The sequence below is a fragment of the Rhipicephalus sanguineus genome, chromosome 8 (assembly GCF_013339695.2).
Source record: "Rhipicephalus sanguineus isolate Rsan-2018 chromosome 8, BIME_Rsan_1.4, whole genome shotgun sequence".
In the NCBI taxonomy this organism is placed as follows: domain Eukaryota; kingdom Metazoa; phylum Arthropoda; class Arachnida; order Ixodida; family Ixodidae; genus Rhipicephalus; species Rhipicephalus sanguineus.
In genome coordinates, this window is record NC_051183.1 from 65300162 (window position 1) to 65317110 (window position 16949).

General features: G+C 46.1%; 1 protein-coding gene across 1 annotated transcript in view; it reads left to right on the forward strand.

Annotated features, from left to right (window-relative positions):
- Positions 1-16949, forward strand: part of LOC119402030 (venom metalloproteinase antarease-like TtrivMP_A) — a 223783-nt gene that overhangs the window by 86950 nt on the left and 119884 nt on the right. The window lies entirely within an intron of this gene.

Below are 16949 nucleotides of genomic sequence, written 5' to 3' on the forward strand. Positions count from 1 at the left end.
ACACGCGTGGCGTGCTCCAGCAAGAGTTCGGGACGAGTAACAGCAACTACAGTGAATTCATGGTGTGCTCCACATGCAAGGACGCGTTAACATCGGGCAAGGTGCCCGTGATGAACGGAACTTTAAGTCGACCCATGCGCGCCTTCGCATCCTGACATGGCTACCTTTAGTGGGAGATGGTGAATGTTTTTAGGGGCGAAGCTCCTTAAAGCGGCACCCGTTCGTCCCTCGTAGTGCGTAACCATTCCTAACGCTAGTACCAGATCTTGACCTCCAAGGTGGTGCCGGTGGGAGATTTCTCCTGTGCGTTGTTGAACAATAAAAAATTCGCAGCGTGCGCGTTAACTAAAAGCTGAATTATTCTGTCTCTCATTCCCCGTTAGCAGCCATTCGCATATTCCAGTAGGAAACGTTAGTAGAAGTAGAAGTGTAAGTGTTAGCTAAAAGCCGACTTCTTCTGTGTCTCATTCCCATTAGCAGCCATTGTTTACCTCCAAGGTAGTGCCTGGTGAGATTTCTCCTGTGCGTGATTAAACAATAAAAATTTTGTTCAAAACGCCGTTGATTGATGAAATAAACCAACGAAAGACGCCAGATGTTTTCTAAAAGCAAAATGAAAAGACGCCAGCTGCTTAACGAAAGACGCCAGATGTTTTCTAAAGCAATGGTTTTCTAAACAAAATTCACGGCGTACATGTAAAATTAAAGTGAGCTGCAAGTCGTCATAACTCTCATCGAACCTTTAGTATAAACGCGCCCTATCTCACGTCGGTGATGATGTACTGGGCAGAATTCACGGAAGATTCACGATTTACCGATGAACCTCCGCAGCTTCGCCCACTCATCATCATTCACTCCGTGGATATGCTGTGATTTTTTTGCTTGGGCTTTGCGGCGAAACAGATTTTTAGCATTTAACCGATGAATATGTAAAAAAAAATTGGCCGCCATCCCACCCTGCGAAAGAGAATGTTCAGCGAAGCTGTGTAAAAGACCACACGTCGTGATGGGGGAGGTGGGATAGGTTTTATTATTACGTTACAGTAACGGAAGTGATAATCCCGTTTTTGTTACTGTTGTAGGATTTTATTGGTTCCGCGACCATTTTCATCATTAAGAATTAGTGTCTTTCGTCCATCATTTTATTCACACTGTACTTCTGGTTTCTTTAATTTCCGTGGTTTAACCATGGCGTCTTGGAACTGAATGAGTTGCCAGACGGGTCTGCCTTTTATACATGAAAGCGGGATACACACGCGGAGAGAATAAAACGCCGTTTAGTATCATTCAAAGCCCTCGTGTGACTTACAGAGCAGCTTCAAGCTAATCTTCACCGGGAACGCCTGGGAGGCTGTTCCGATTGTTCACAGGCGCCTTATGATGCATAATGACCCTATTGAAAATCGTGGGTTGGTGGATGCTGGAATTCTTGGTGGACAAGGTGGAAACAATAATGGATGTGGTGGAAACTGTGGTGGTCATAATGGCTGATGATGGCGAGAGTGGAAAAAATAGTGGCAGATGGTGGTGGTGGTGGCGAGCTTCTTTTGGTGTTAAGTGGAAAATGCTGGCTGATGGTGGCGAGAGATGAAAAATGGTGGCAGATGGTGGTGGTGGTGGCGAGCTTCTTTTGGTGCTAAGTGGAAAATGCTGGCTGATGGTGGCGGGAGTGGAAAAATGGTGGTAGATGGTGGTGGTGGCGGTGAGCTTTTTTGGTGTTAAGTGGAAAATGCTGGCTGATGGTGGCGAGCAAAACGTGTTTCGGTGGATGGCTTGGTGAACAAGCTGGATGACGGTTGCATGATTGAAGTGCACGTGACATTATGTGAAATCACTGTCACTTCTAATGTTTTGCTGTTCAATGTGTAGAAAAATATGTTTACAGTTCAAAGAAGCCAACGCCGATCATTAAGCTTTTAAGCACGCTTTTTTTTATTCATGCGGCGTAACCACCTCAAGATTTGTGGAGCACAGCAGCCGTGAATGTTTACATTTTAGCACGTACTTATCAGGTTTACATCCGCGATGTGCTGCTCCATTGTGATGTTTACAAGTCTAGAAGTGTCGGTGTGAACAGCGACAGTATCTGTATTACATCGGCGCGCAGTTGCCGAGGAGTAAATGAGCCCTTCCAGTGGGTAGACCAGAAAACAGCCGCCGCTTGATACCGTCACGCTAGAAACGCAAATCTGGCAATTCTTGCATACTCACTTACCTCAGCGGCACTTTAAGGTAGCAGTGGAAATGCGTGCGAAGCTAAAATGCACAAACTTTTACCTTCGGCCTGCGTCGAGATAAGCCCGACCAAGTATCACTTCCACCATCATATTCTACCACCACGATTGCCACCAAAGGTTAGGCATAGCTTACCGACCGAGTCCGTCTGCGTGTTATCGGCACTTCTGGGTTTCAGGATACACGATTCCGATGAGTACGAATGACTTTACAGCACAGCTGTGGCATCGGATAACCTAAATGAAGCGTTTTTTCTTGTGTACGGTGTCCGCACAAGAAGTGATCAGCATAGATGCGACGCGCTTCCAGCAAACGCCTCTGCTCACCAACCGCCGCCGGTCGCACGCGCCGGCGCTTCTCTGACACGTATGCGAGAACATAGACTTGCCAATTCGAACGCCTTACTGAACCAATATGATGGCATACTTTTCCCGCGCACTGCACTTGCGTTTGGACGAGCTGTTCTGAAGTTGTAGCTAATGATACAGCGTCAGATCAGTGCGCTGGCACGGCTGCGCTGTAGGTTGCGCGAAAAAAGCATCACAATACTCAATCAACTGTACGCGCGTATTTATCGAATGAGATTTGAGTCGACATAAAGCCTCTGCCCATGTCGCCCTTTGGAAAAAGCGAGGAACGGCAAATAAATTTAGCTGTAACATTCGGTTCACTATACCCGCTCCTCGGTCCACTTGACACTTTTTTGGAGTTACGTTGTGAATTCTACAAGTTAGCGCTGTTGCCATTATCGACGTGCCATTCGTTACCGGTAGCAGTTTGTTCGTGTTTAATAACTATGCAAATTTTAGAACGATGTGAAGATCGCGTCTGTGTCCAGTATGAGACATACAAAGAAGCCAAACGGTGTATTCGTATGTTGACTAGTCATTTTGCAGGACTCAGAGCAACTGTCAACGTGGCGTAGTGGTAAAGTACTCGGCTCGAGGTCCGAAGGTCGCACGTTCGACTCCCGGTGGAGGCAGTTTTTTTTTTGCATACGCTTTTTTTTTCTTTTTTTGTACTAATGCTTTCTACATCGCCTTCTATACAATTATTTATGTGTAACAGCTAATCACGATGGTCCCGACGCTGTAGAGCCGTTTTACGCTCCGCCATTCCCAGCATCCATCATACGCCAGCATCCAGCATACACCATGTGCCACCATCTTCCAGCACCATAATCCACCATAATGGTGGATGGTGGAATCCACCATCCCACATGGTGGATAAATTTTCAATAGGGGAGGTTCTGATGCTCGTTTTGTGGTTCTCGTTATTGATACGAATACTGTGCTCTATGCTATATGCCTGACTGCAAAGAAATATATGCCGTTTGCCTTCAATTATTAAAGGGTCCATAAACCATCCAGACGTCGAAATTTAGTTGTGGCGCGGCAGTTGTAGACGAATCTACAGCAAACGCTGGCGGAGTTGCACGCGAATGCTCGTTTCGCTCTCTCCTTCGCTACGCTGAGTTCGTTGGCTCGTCTGTCCACCTCTCCGAATGCCCTTCCTCAGCGTCCGAGGTAAAACCCCAAGGAATCCGCACATCTATCAAAGGAGCACGCGAGCGTCTGTGGTGAGTGGTGATGCTATTTGCCCGATTTCTGTGCCGCATACGCGCTCTAGGTGTTTTGTGCTGATGCCACAAAATTTTCAGACCAACGAGAGGTACACAACTCCGGAGGAGGAAAAACCTTTTATTTAAGACGGCAAGATTTGAGGGATGGGCTCCCTTCCCTAGGTGGCAGCCACGAGTCCTTGTGCTCTGGCGGCACCCTCGGCTTGGCGAAGGACTTGGAGTTCCACTTCTGGGTCTGGGCTTAGCAGTGCGGTCTCCCACTGCTCTCCCTTAGTGTATGCTCTGTCTTGCCCTGGCACTCTGAGGCAAGACCACAATATATGATTCAGGTCCGCCCTTCGATTGCAAAACCTATACATATCGGAGTATAACTCCGGGTAGCAGTAGTGATACGCGACCGGATTCGGGAACGTGTCCGTCTCTAAGAGGCGCCAGGCCGTCGTCTGCTTCTTGCTTAGCGAGGTGTGTGCCGGGGGAAAGCGAGCCCTTCCTTGCCTGTAGTGTTTTGTGATCTCCTCGTAACTAACCATGCGGTCTCTCTCCGTCCCAGCTCCTTCACCAGATGTGTTAAATGGTTCTCGGACATTGAGACACACGGAAGTGATCACATTCCTACCTATCTTCACATCAAAGGGCTCTCCAAGTCTTGTCTACAGAAGACCATCAGAATGACTAACTGGACCACTTTCCAGTCTGATATAGAAAATGTTTGCCAAGCGGGCCTGCCCACTGGGCTAGAGCAAGCAATCAAGAGCACAATACAAGACGCAACGCGCCCGATCGTGATTCCTTCTAAGCGAAACGATTTCGATACAGAATTGGAACGACTTCGAGCGCTTCGCCGTCGTGCGGAACGACGATATCGGCGTACCAAGTCCATACATGACCTCAGGACAGCCAGGCGAATGCAAAAGAAAATCCAGCGTCGTATCGACAGATTGGCCTCTCAACGGTGGACAACGTTTTGCCAGACATTAGACCCTCGCAAGCCCCTTTCTCAAATCTGGAGGACGGTGCGTGGTTTGCGCTGTCATCCTGAACAGCGCTTTCCCTTCAAGGCGCTGGCACTCTTTCAAAAGCGACAAGACATCGAAGTTGCAGAAGATTTTTGCGCGAGGATCGCTGACCAAGCGGTTCGTCCAGATCCCGTTGCCGGATGTGCCATCCCTTGTTCCCGTGATAGCCGAATGGACCTTCCTTTTACAATGGAGGAACTCGAGGCAGCACTGACTTCATGCAGGCGTTCTTCATCTCCGGGGCCAGATGGCATATCGTACCGAGCCTTGTGCAATCTTGGTGAGGCCGCGCGGGGAGAACTACTGCGACTCTACAACAACTCGTGGCAAGAGGGCAACGTTCCCGACGAATGGAAGACAAGCCGATTAGTACCACTTCTGAAGCAAGGCAAGTCCCCACTTGACCTTGCCTCGTATCGCCCTATTGCATTGGCCAGCTCCGTGGGGAAGATAATGGAACGAATGATATATGGCCGCCTGGAGTGGTATCTCGAACACTACAATATCTATCCAAACTCTATGGCTGGCTTCCGACGTGACCGTTCATGCATAGACAATGTTCTTGATCTCGTTACGTACGTTCAACAGCAGAGATCACGTAAGCGACTATCTGCAGCGTTGTTTTTGGATGTGAAAGGCGCCTATGATAATGTTCTACACGAGGCTATTATCGATGCGCTTGAAGTGGTTGGCCTTGGTGGTCGAGTTCTTCGATGGATTGGTAGCTACCTGTCTGCAAGGTCATTCTTCGTGTCCACCGAAGACGGCCCCACCACACTACGCTATACCTGCCGAGGCGTTCCTCAAGGCGGAGTACTCAGTCCCATACTATTCAATCTCGCACTCATTCAACTTGTCGAATCCCTGCCAAGTACGATCAAAATCTCTATATACGCAGACGACATATGTGTCTGGACCTCAGCCGTTACACGACTTCAAATACGTGCGAGACTTCAAAAGGCTGCAACATTGACAGCGCACTACCTTAGCAAACAAGGCCTCAGAATATCCCCGGAGAAATGTGCATTGGTGGCGTTCACGCGCAAACCAATGACACCATATGCCATTTCTATTAACGGGCAGTCGATTTCTTATGCCAGAACCTACAAATTTCTCGGCATAATTATTGACAGAAACCTCAATTGGAGCCCACACGTGGCCTATTTGAAGAAGCGCCTGACGGCCATTGCCCAGCTGCTCAAGTTCCTGGGAGGGAAAAACTGGGGCATGTCAGTAGATGCAATGTTGGAATTATACAGAGCACTCTTTCTTGGGTTTCTGAGATATAGTCTGCCTGTACTAACCAACACCTGCAAGACAAATCTTCGCGTTCTACAGGCTGCACAAGCTCAGGCACTCAGAGTTTGCCTAGGTCTGCCCAAATGTGCGCCAACAGAGGAGACTATTGCCATTGCCAAGGATATACCAATACAAACGCACATTACGTTAGAAGCCTTGAGAGCTCACATAAGGCATTTTGCTCGAGCTCCTAACCACCACCTGGCAACACTGCCCTCAGAAAGACCGCTAGCATCATACTGCGCAACAATCTGGAGCTACTCCGCCAACCTACCGTCAGGCTTCAGCCCCGCATCCAAACCATCGATTCCACCTTGGTGTTTAATTCGTCCTGCAGTGCATCTCAGTGTACCAGGAATCAAGAAAAAACCTGATTTGTCATCGCCTGTCCTGAAACAGCTATCTCTGCTTCTACTGCACGAGAAATACACCGACCACATACATGTTTACACCGACGGCTCAACGACCATCCGTGATTCGTCCGGGGCAGTAGTTGTCCCAGCGAAAGGTGTAACTGTTAGCTTTAAGACCGACCATCCCACAACATCAACGGCTGCTGAACTGACAGCTCTTCGCGCTGCACTTTGTGTTATCAATCGCGAACAACCGCAGCGATGGTCAATTTTTAGTGACTCCAAAGCAGCCCCACAATCTCTCTTGTCAGCCCTGCGGCGTGGACCATATGAACAACTGGTATTCGAGATAAGACACCTCATTCATACGTCATTCGAGAAGGGACACCAAGTGACATTTCAATGGTTGCCAAGTCACTGCGGCGTGCTTGGCAACGAACATGCCGATAATGCTGCTCGGTCAGCTTTGCAAGGAGACAAGGAAGAGGCTATACCGCTTTCAAGGTCTGATGCTGCTGCCATGCTTCAAAGGATCGCAAAGAATATTTCGCACTCAACACTGAATACGTCAAGAAGCCAAACCTATCGGCAACACCACCTCAACGAGTTGCGGCGACTTCAAATACCATCTGTACTCCGCCGAAGAGAGGCCACTCTGCTGTGCCGCTTATGGCTAAGAGTGGCTTTCACGAAGTCATATTCGTTTCGAATAGGGATGGCCGACAACGCTCTTTGCAACGCCTGCGGCACCGAGGAGACCTTGCAACATATCTTCTGCGACTGTCCTCGCTACGCTGCGCAGAGACGATCCCTGGTATTCGCTCTCGCTCATCTTCACAACAGACCGTTGACACTAGACACGATTCTCCAATGTCATCCTGATAAGTCATTGAGAGTTCAAGCAACCAAGGCATTGCTCAAATTCCTAAGGACAACAGACTTACACGAGCGGCTGTAGACTTTTTAATGATACCGCATACCGCACAAGACTGCCGCTCTGCGCTGTGACGTTATGTGTGTGCGCGTGTGTTCCCCTCTCTTTCTCTCTTTCTTTACTCTTCTTTCGATCTCCCCCATCCCTTCCCCCTGTACAGGGTAGCATACCGGTTATGCCAAACTGGTTAACATCCCTGTCTTTCCTCTCTCCCGTTTTCCTTCCTCTCCGTCCCCGGGCTTCGCGCTGCACCTGTTCGGCCTGCCGATTCTTGAGCCAGGTCGTGCGCGATTTCGTTCCCGGGGAGTGAAGAGTGAGCCGGCACCTATATAATATGAACAAGCCGCTCGGCGCGAAAGTTAGCTAGAATTCTTAGCGCTTCCGGCGAGATCCTTCCCTTCGCATAATTTTTAACAGCGGTTTTGGAGTCGCTGATCATGGCGCGGGCTTTTGTGGAGGCTAGTGCTATTGCTATAGCCACCTCCTCCGCCACTTCTGCCTTTCCTGTACGTATAGTGCCACTGACCTTGGAGTCCCCTTGAATATTCGTTGCTACTATGGCCATGTTTCGGCCATTCTCGTATTCCGCTGCATCTACATGATCACGTCCCGATCGTTGCTGAAACTTTATGCAGTGTTTTCGCCCTTTCTATCCTTCTATCTTGGTGATGCTCAGGATGCATATTTCTCGGTAATGGGGGTAATATGATATGTTCCCTCACTTCCCGCGGAATGTCTTTTTTTGACCCCATGTTGTACGTCATACTTGACCCCAATTGTGTCCAAAATATGTCTGCCCGTTAGGCTCTGTGTTAGCCGGTCATACTGTGCCACCGTGTGGGCCTCTATCAGCTCTGCGAGCGTGTTATGTAGTCCTACCGCCGAGCATTTGTCGTTCGACGTATTAATTGGTAGTCCTATTGCCTGTTTATATGCTTTCCTAATGATGCACTCTATTTTGTTCTGTTCGGCTGCGTGTAGTTTAAGATATGGGGTGACATACACAATGCGGCTCACGACAAAGGCTTGGACTAAACAAACTAAGTTGTGCTCCTTCATACCATAGTTTTTTTGGCTATTCTTTTGATCAGTCTGATTGTTTGGTAGACGCTGCTCTGTAATATCCTTATACTTTCTCCATTGTGACCGTTCTGAGATATACGGAGGCCTAGGACTCTTAGGTTCGCTACCGTGGGTATTTTATTTCCCCCAGCGAATATCGCAATGTCTGGCCTATCCTGCAGGCTTTTTCGTCCCCTACATGTGTGTCTATCAATGAGCAATTCCAATTTATGAGGAGACCATTTTAACCCCTTACCTTCAACATATCTCTCTGCCCTGTGAACGGCCTCCTGTAATATATCTTCAATTTTACCGTCGCTCCCACCCGTCACGCAGAGGGTGATGTCATCTGCGTACACGCTATGTCTGAGGTCCTCTATCTTGTCGAGTTCTGCGGGCAGGCCGATCATCACCACAATAAATAAAAAGGGAGACAGCACTGAACCTTGTGGCGTCCCCCTACTGCCAAATTCTATCTCTTCGGACATCGCCCCACCGATTGAAATTCTTGCTGTACGGTTGAAGAGGAAATCTTTCACATACGCGTAGTTTCGTTGTCCTATCCCCAATCCCTGAAGATTCTCTAAGATGGCTCTATGTGTGATGGTATCGAAGGCCTTAGTGAGGTCGAGGCCAAGGATAACCTTAGAGTCCAGAGATCGAGTCCCCTGATCTAGTATCTGATGCTTAAGCTGTAACATAATGTCTTGCGTTGACAATTTTGGTCTGAAGCCGATCATGGTGTGTGGGAAGACTCCGTTCTCCTGCATGTGGTTAGTGAGACGCGTAAGGAAGACGTGCTCCATGAGTTTGCCTATGCATGAAGTAAGTGAAATCGGTCTAAGGTTATCCAAATGTGGTTTCCTTCCTGGCTTCGTAATCATAACAACCTGGGCAGTCTTCCATTGAATCGGAATGGTTCCGATCTCCCAACACTTATTCATGTACTCAGTGAGGGCCTTAATGGACTCGTCGTCGAAGTTTCTGAGCGTCTTGTTAGTTATTCCATCGGGCTCCGGCGCAGACCTCGGGTTTAGTCGAGCGAGCTCGAATCTAACCTCGACCTCCGATATACTAGCATCGAGTTTAACGTTGTCCTGACCCTTGTACTCGGGAAGTGGTTCCTTGGTTGTGTCTGTAAAGTACTTTTGCCGAAGTTCTTGGAAGAGCTCTTCCTCTGTTCCTGCATAGTTATGTACTACTTGTTGCTGATTATGCATCTGTGCAGTCTTTGTGCTTTGCGGGTCTAGGAGACTTCGGAGAATGTTCAAAGTCTCAGACATTCTAATTTCCCTTTCCATCAAGTTACACGTGGCTTCCCAGTGTTGTTGGGTCAGCCGATTCGCATGTACCTCTATCTCCTTGTCTAATGCAGCTACTTTCTTTCTTAAATTACGATAGTGTTTTTGGCCCTTCCATCACTTTTAGATACTATTATTTGCTTCCCACATGTGCAACAGTTTGCTGTCCACCTTCTTCATCCCCGCCTCCTCGGGAACGATTTTGGTGGCTTTCTTTACACTCTGTTGGAGTTTCTCTACCCATTTCTCTATATCCAGTATGGTCTCCTCCACATCCTCGTCTCTGATTTTGCCGAAAGTGTCCCATTCTACGAGCGCCAGTTTTCTGCCCTTCTTTTTCTGAGGGCCTGCATGCACCGTTGTAACTACGATGTAATGATCGCTGCCGAAATTCTGCTGCGTGTTTACCCATCGCGAATCTGGTACGTTCTTCGTAAATGTTAGGCCCGGTGTCGTGTCGTTACTTACGCTGTTGCCTATTCTAGTGGGCGCCTCAGGATTCGTTACCGGCGTAAGGCCCTCGTGTTGAGCGTCTGTCCATAAGTTGCGACCCTTTATATTCTCGATAGAGTATTTCCAAGCCGCGTGCGGTGTGTTAAAGTCGCCGACTATGACGAGAGCCTGTCTGTCCGCTATGCTCAACGCTTTACGTTAAAATGGACCAAATTTCGGCTTGTGTCGAGGTGGACTGTAAATGTTAAGCACAAAGATGCTTCCCTCTCCCTTACGGGAGGGGATTATTTCGATCAGGACGTGGTCTGTGCTGTGCAACAGCTTCGCTGTAAAAAAAATTCCTGCTTGCGTTTCACCCAACACCGAGCCGCGAGTGCAAGCCATCTCGCGTTAATAACGCGCAGGTAATGTCCATCCGAGGGCCCTCGGATGAACTTGCAGAAATTTTGTAGCGTTAGCTACACTGGCCAAGCCAGAGTGGTTTCGCGTGGATGCACAAGAGTCGTGGTGCGCATGCGCGAGGAGCAGTGATGTCACACAACTGGCGCGCCGGAACGCCGGAACGCTCTAACGCTATGAGCCCGTGGCTGCGGGTGGGCTGATATGGCCACTACACTTTTGTAGGGTGTGTACAGATGCCTCTGGAAGATGTGCGCTATTATACGTCTCAAGAAGCTTGCATCCTTTCAAGGTATTGGTATGTTGGCCCTGTTTTGAGATTAGAGAGCTGTTAGCAGCTGTTTCATATTATTGTAAATAGGAGAATAAACCGTTCGATTTTTGTTCGGATCACAGTTGCACTGTGCACAATACTCTAAATAGTGCCCAACGTTTTTAAAGACAAAAGAAATTCCCATAAACGTTGCCCCTGTAAGGAAAAATAGACATAATTTCATTCAGTGAAGACAAGTGGAGCTGACAGGCGTGAAATTTCATTTGGAAGTTGTGTGAGGCACGCGTAAGTGTGATGTTTAATTAAACAGTATTAGGTGCCCGTACTGTCAGTCGCTTCGGACGCTCAAATAATACTACGTATTGCGAAGTGCTTCCCGGCCTAAAACGATGTTATTTGACGGCAGTGGCGTTTCCTTTCTAGCGCGGATCAGTCTCCTGAGTGACCCCCCTAAAAGCGCATGGTGAAACTAAGGTTTGTTATGAAATTTTCGCAAAGCCAAAATTTTCCTGATGTGTCGATTCATTGTCCCTTGCAAAAACCTAACTGGACTGTCTGAAAATGGCTTTAGATAGTCTATAGACTGTCAACATACATTTTTGTAAGGGATGTCAGCTTTACATGCTTTCCCGCAGAGGGCTTTTGCTACACTACCAATGTTTGATTACTGTATAACAACGGGCAGCTGCCCCGACAGACCCGTCACCGCAGCTACGAATGGCGAGAGGGCGACCACTGTAAACTATACTCGGCTACAACCTAAGAAAAAATGGCAGTTCCGCCCGCCGAACCACGGCGCGCCAGTCCATCTGGGAAAGATAGTCGTGCCAGCTGGTTTTCGCTCAGGCCGTTAGTACTTTTGCTTGGCTATTGCAAATACTACCCATATTGTGAGTTAGAGGTTCGTCGTTATGGCCTGAAACAACATAGTTTTCTAAACAGCGATGTCAGAACGCCTGACAAAATTTACCATGACGTTTAGGTTTGCGACGTCAAACCAGCGACAGAAACTTCAGTCAGCACGAGAAAAATACGTATCTGAAACTCTCGAGAAGTGCTTCACGTCACGAAAATGAGTGAGTGCTATTGTATGGAGCAATTATGCAAATTCTCTTTGGGAGGGACAGTGATCCTTGCGGGCGGAGCTGACGTTTTTTCCTAAGGTTGTAGCCAAAATGGCTGACTGGGCTAGTTGGTGATTCATTCTGCTTGCTTGAAATGCCAGCGCTTAACGTAGACAAGGACGTAAAGAAATAACACACGGACAAGCAAGTTGTAGCAAGTTGTAGCAAGCAAGTTCAAGCAGGTTGTAGCCAAGTATAGCCTATAAGAGATCCGTTATAAAAAAATACCGCGTTCAGTCATCATTTGTATTGATCTTCTATGATTTAATTATCTTGATTTGCAAACACAGTGGGATAACTTAACGCTATTACATAGTAGGCTACATTGCCGCCTGAATCTTTCATCCTAATTAAAAACAATAGGAAAGAAAGATGTCATCCATTACTATAGTCACGAAAGTTATATCAGTCAAATCCTAGTGGGCCCTGGCATGAATCGCTTCAGTCTTCATATTTTTACTCCCCAGACGTCAGCCTAGAGCTTGGATAGGTGAAATCGACGCCAAGGATGTCACACATTCTTCAGAATTGCCAAAAACAAGAGAAAAGTCTAGCGACTGTGAAAAGTTACTGTACACTTCTCTCAATGTTAATTATTGAGTCTTGCTCAGGTGAGTAAACGTATTCATTTTGTGTAAACTACATGATTTCTTGACTTTTTGCCTATGACACTAGTGCAGTAGCCACCCTGAAAACTTCATGGATTGTTCAGTGTCTATATATAATGCCCTTTACCTCTCCACGGGACACACGAGCTGTGCAGTAAACATCGAAGGCTTGGGCCATTGGAAAGAAGTGTGCTAATGCCGTCTACAATATCCTTGCGGCTGTTGTTTATAGGTCAACAAAAAATAATTAATTAGGTAAACGCGTTGTCATTAGGTTTATAAGGCGGTAAGTTATATGAAAAGTAAACAGCGAAGCATTCGTTAATACACCGCAGTTTTAGGCGTTCCTCGCTCGCGTTATCGTTCACATCCTTATATAATCACCCTTAGCGCTTTCATCTTCTTTTTGACAGGAGCTCTCCGGGACATGATCGGATAAACGCGCTCAATCTGTTTCCCTCATTTTATTATTCTTATTCAAATCACACGTCAGACATCCATAACGAACTTTTAAGGCTCAATATACACAGTAAGTATTCAGAATGCTTCAACAGAGAAGGAACAATTGCCCCACTTCAGCGCCAGGCTAACACATCTCATGTTGAAGTCTATTATGAAATATGGATAATCACATGTCACTGCAGACAATACTGTGCCATTTGGCGGCCAATGCGCGCAACGAAATGCAATTTTATTTTTTGGTCGTGCTCTAATTGCGCGGGAAATTGTAGCCTGGTATGACGCTTCATCCTCCTGATGATCTGTGTTTAAATATCGAGGCTACTTTGTGGCCGCGAACATTCTCAGATCTATGTACTATCACCTGGAACTCCGTCAGTTAAAAACGGGCTACGCGCCGTGATATTTTAGCTCACAGAGCGCTATGCGCTTAACTTTCCCCATAGTGCTCACAATTATAAACTTTGATGCATTTCCAACACTTAGAGGAAATAGGAAAAAAAAACAAATAAAAAAAGCACGCAAACACGGGAAGAAAAAGCGACAGTAAGAACGATGCAACTGGATCTTTACTGTACTTTTTCTTTCCGTGTAAGCATTTTTTCCATATTTCGCCTGTCCGTTGTATGTGCATCAAAGTTCAGTATTTCAACTAGCTCAGGGAGCTGCTTTATGTACTAGTCACAAATATATAGGCATTGGATGCAGACAAACGCGCCCCTGTATTCATGTTTAGATTCGCGGTGGAGAACCGCATGTGATCACAAACAATTTGGAGTACCCTGCTACGCAGTGACTCATAATGATATAATTCCAGTGTATACACTCGCAAGGTTTACTTGGTGATGAAATTGGTTCGCAAGTTGTGAACGATTCGTTGTCTAGTTTTGCTGCACTTCATGTATTCTGAGGATGGGTGATGAACGTTTTACTATCAATGTAGAATATATATGGGTTTTCTGGCTCTGTTGTGTAAAGAGAATGAACAGTGCATGTCAAGGAAACAACAAAAATTGGGGAGGGGCGAAGCATATAGGGAAGGGTGTTTCAGCTCAATTAACGTGAAACCTGTGGAGGAGCGAATCATGCACTGTGCGCCGGTGTTTCCCACAGTGAAATCACTTCTAATCGACAATGAAAGAAAGAAGAAAGATTAGACACACAGACAGGCAGTCTACCTTTAGGTAACGTGCACGCTGTGAATCTTTATTGTTCAACTACGCCCAAGAGAAATCGCTCACCGGCACTACATTGCAGGTGAGATCCGGTGCCTATATATACGAGGTTGCCGATGAACGGCTGTGCATCGCGAGCAGTCGGTTTTTTTCAATGAAGAAACCCGCTAGCAGACGCTGCGAGCGTCGGCGTTGTCTCTCGCGGGCGAGGGCGCGTTCTTGTTCCTCGCAGGCTGGTAGTTCAGCGTTCAGCGCAGAAAGAGCGCTTCCATAGTCAACCCACGCCACTCGCTCTCGCCACACAGCTAGCGCTGAGGCGTTGGCGCCCTCTCTAAGGTCAAGCAAACGGAGGAGACGACGATGCACACGCGACAGCAGACGGCGATGACACGATGCATGCCGACACGCCGTTGCCCTAAGGTGCATCGCCCCTCAAATGGCCATTTGCGATGCCTCAAATTTTGCCAGTACTCCTTTAAAGTGTGAGACAACGGTTTCATAAAACACCCAGTGTTTTCTTTCCAGGCTTTATTGTGTACCCAAAGCTTCTGGAAAGCCGGGCAGACGGTGGTCCTCTCAGTTTGCATGTCCATCCCCGTCTGACACTTACTCTAGAAAAAAGTTCCATACTGGCGAAGGACTTACACTTCATATCTGCATCGATGGAAGATTCAAATACTGATATTGTAAGGACGCTGTTATTATTTCTTAACCGTACTACAAGCCGTTTGCAATATTCAGATGGCTTTTTAAACCGTTTAATAATCATTAATGAAAATTATGTTCTCTGCATATTCTCTACACAATATGCCACACAGAAAATGTTCCCACATTTATTGTAAACAGGTAGAGAAGAGCGCAATGAAGATATTCGGAGAAGATAAATACAACTTGCATTTGAAGAGAATGTTTAGGTATTCAGAACGCGGGAACCATTGATGAAATTAAAAAAAAATAACGTAGAGGTGTACAGTACGCTGTTCAACAGTGGGTTGTCTTAATAAAATGTGAAGAATGACAGCTACAGGGGGTGGAAGTATAAACATGTGTTTTTACTTCCAGCTTTAATTTGTATTTTAGTGTTATAACGAACTTTTAACCGTAAAACTTTTCTAACCGCCCTGAGGTATTTTTGAAGTAAATGCGAAAATTGCTTACCTGCTAATCTGTCTTCAGCTGGTAATAATTGTTAACATCTGTTCTTTAGGTGCATTCAGGGCAGTTGTTCTAAATTGGAAGCTATCAAATCCATAATAATGTGTATACAAACATCAAGTGAAGTGTGTGAACATTTAGGTCAAGATTATTTTTATGTGCGCCACGTGCGCATTAGAAAAACAGATGGTTGTATTACCACAGCACCCATTCGGAGCCGCTTTCCTGAAACGTTTATTTACGCATTACCTACATATGAATTGAATAATTTCTCGCTTTGATTTTCCCTGTCAAAGTCAACCAACATCAGGTTAATTACAATGGCATGTGATGAAATAATTTTAAATAATCCGGGCATGGCGGCTTGCCGAAACGGAGACGCCAGCTTGTTCCCCAATTGCAACTTAATTACTGCACAAATCTTGGGCCATTTTTAGCCCCTTGTAACTGCAATGAACAGTACATGAAAAAAATCATACTATAGCTTCAATTCTTTACATGTTTGAGAGTTGGATTAACGTTATTTTAAAAGTAGCGCTTGTGTACATTCCACAAAGTCTCTATAAAATGTCTCAAAGACTTATAGCGGAATTAAACGCTCCAGAACATTCCTAATTCTTAAATAGGCAGCGAATGAAAACAGGCACACAAGCTGGCATTTACTCAATGCGATCAAAACAATTCCTTCGTAGTGATAAGAATATAACAAATAAACTAAAAAGAACAAAAGAGGACGCTTCAGCTTGTGTTTCTAATCTTGCAAGGCGAAATATATAAAATGTGAAAACGCTTACGTTGTAGCGAAAATCAAGGAGATCTAGCGATAAAGCAGTAGTGGTTCATCTGATTGGCAGTGAGAGGTTGTGATGTTGATGCCAAACGTCGTAATGAAAGTTCTTTTATTTGTTTAAACCTGTTACGACTAACTCCAAAACATCGCTTCAGTGGCTTCTATTCTGATGAATCCCAGCAATCAAAGAGCTATTGCATGGAAAGACCCTTTCAGAACTGAAAAATTGGCCGGTTTTATGTCGTTGAGATATGTTTTTCCATAATCGAAGTCGGACTCGGCTTGTGGCACTGCATGGTTTAAATTCCTCTACAAGAAGAACGAACTTACATGTACATGTAAAATAAATATATCATTTACACGTACGCTTTGCGGGCCGATTACAACGTACATTCCACCGCAAGGAGCTGGAGGTTACAAGTACATGCATTAATTGTATAGTACAAGAATAACGCTAGGAAATCGTGTTCTGCAAAGACTGCTTACGTAAAAAAATATATATCACTTACTAGGAAACCAAGCATAGCCTGGACAACAAGAGCCATATAAGGGGCAGCTAGGACAAAATTGTATTGTTTGCAAGAAAGCAAGCAAAAACGAAAGAAGCAGAAATACTACCAATATGAAATTAAGAATACGTTCTTGATTCGAAGTTTTATGCTTCGTTATTCACTGGCGGGGGTCCACGTTATTCCACGAGTACCAGACATCGAACACGCATGCTTGCTTG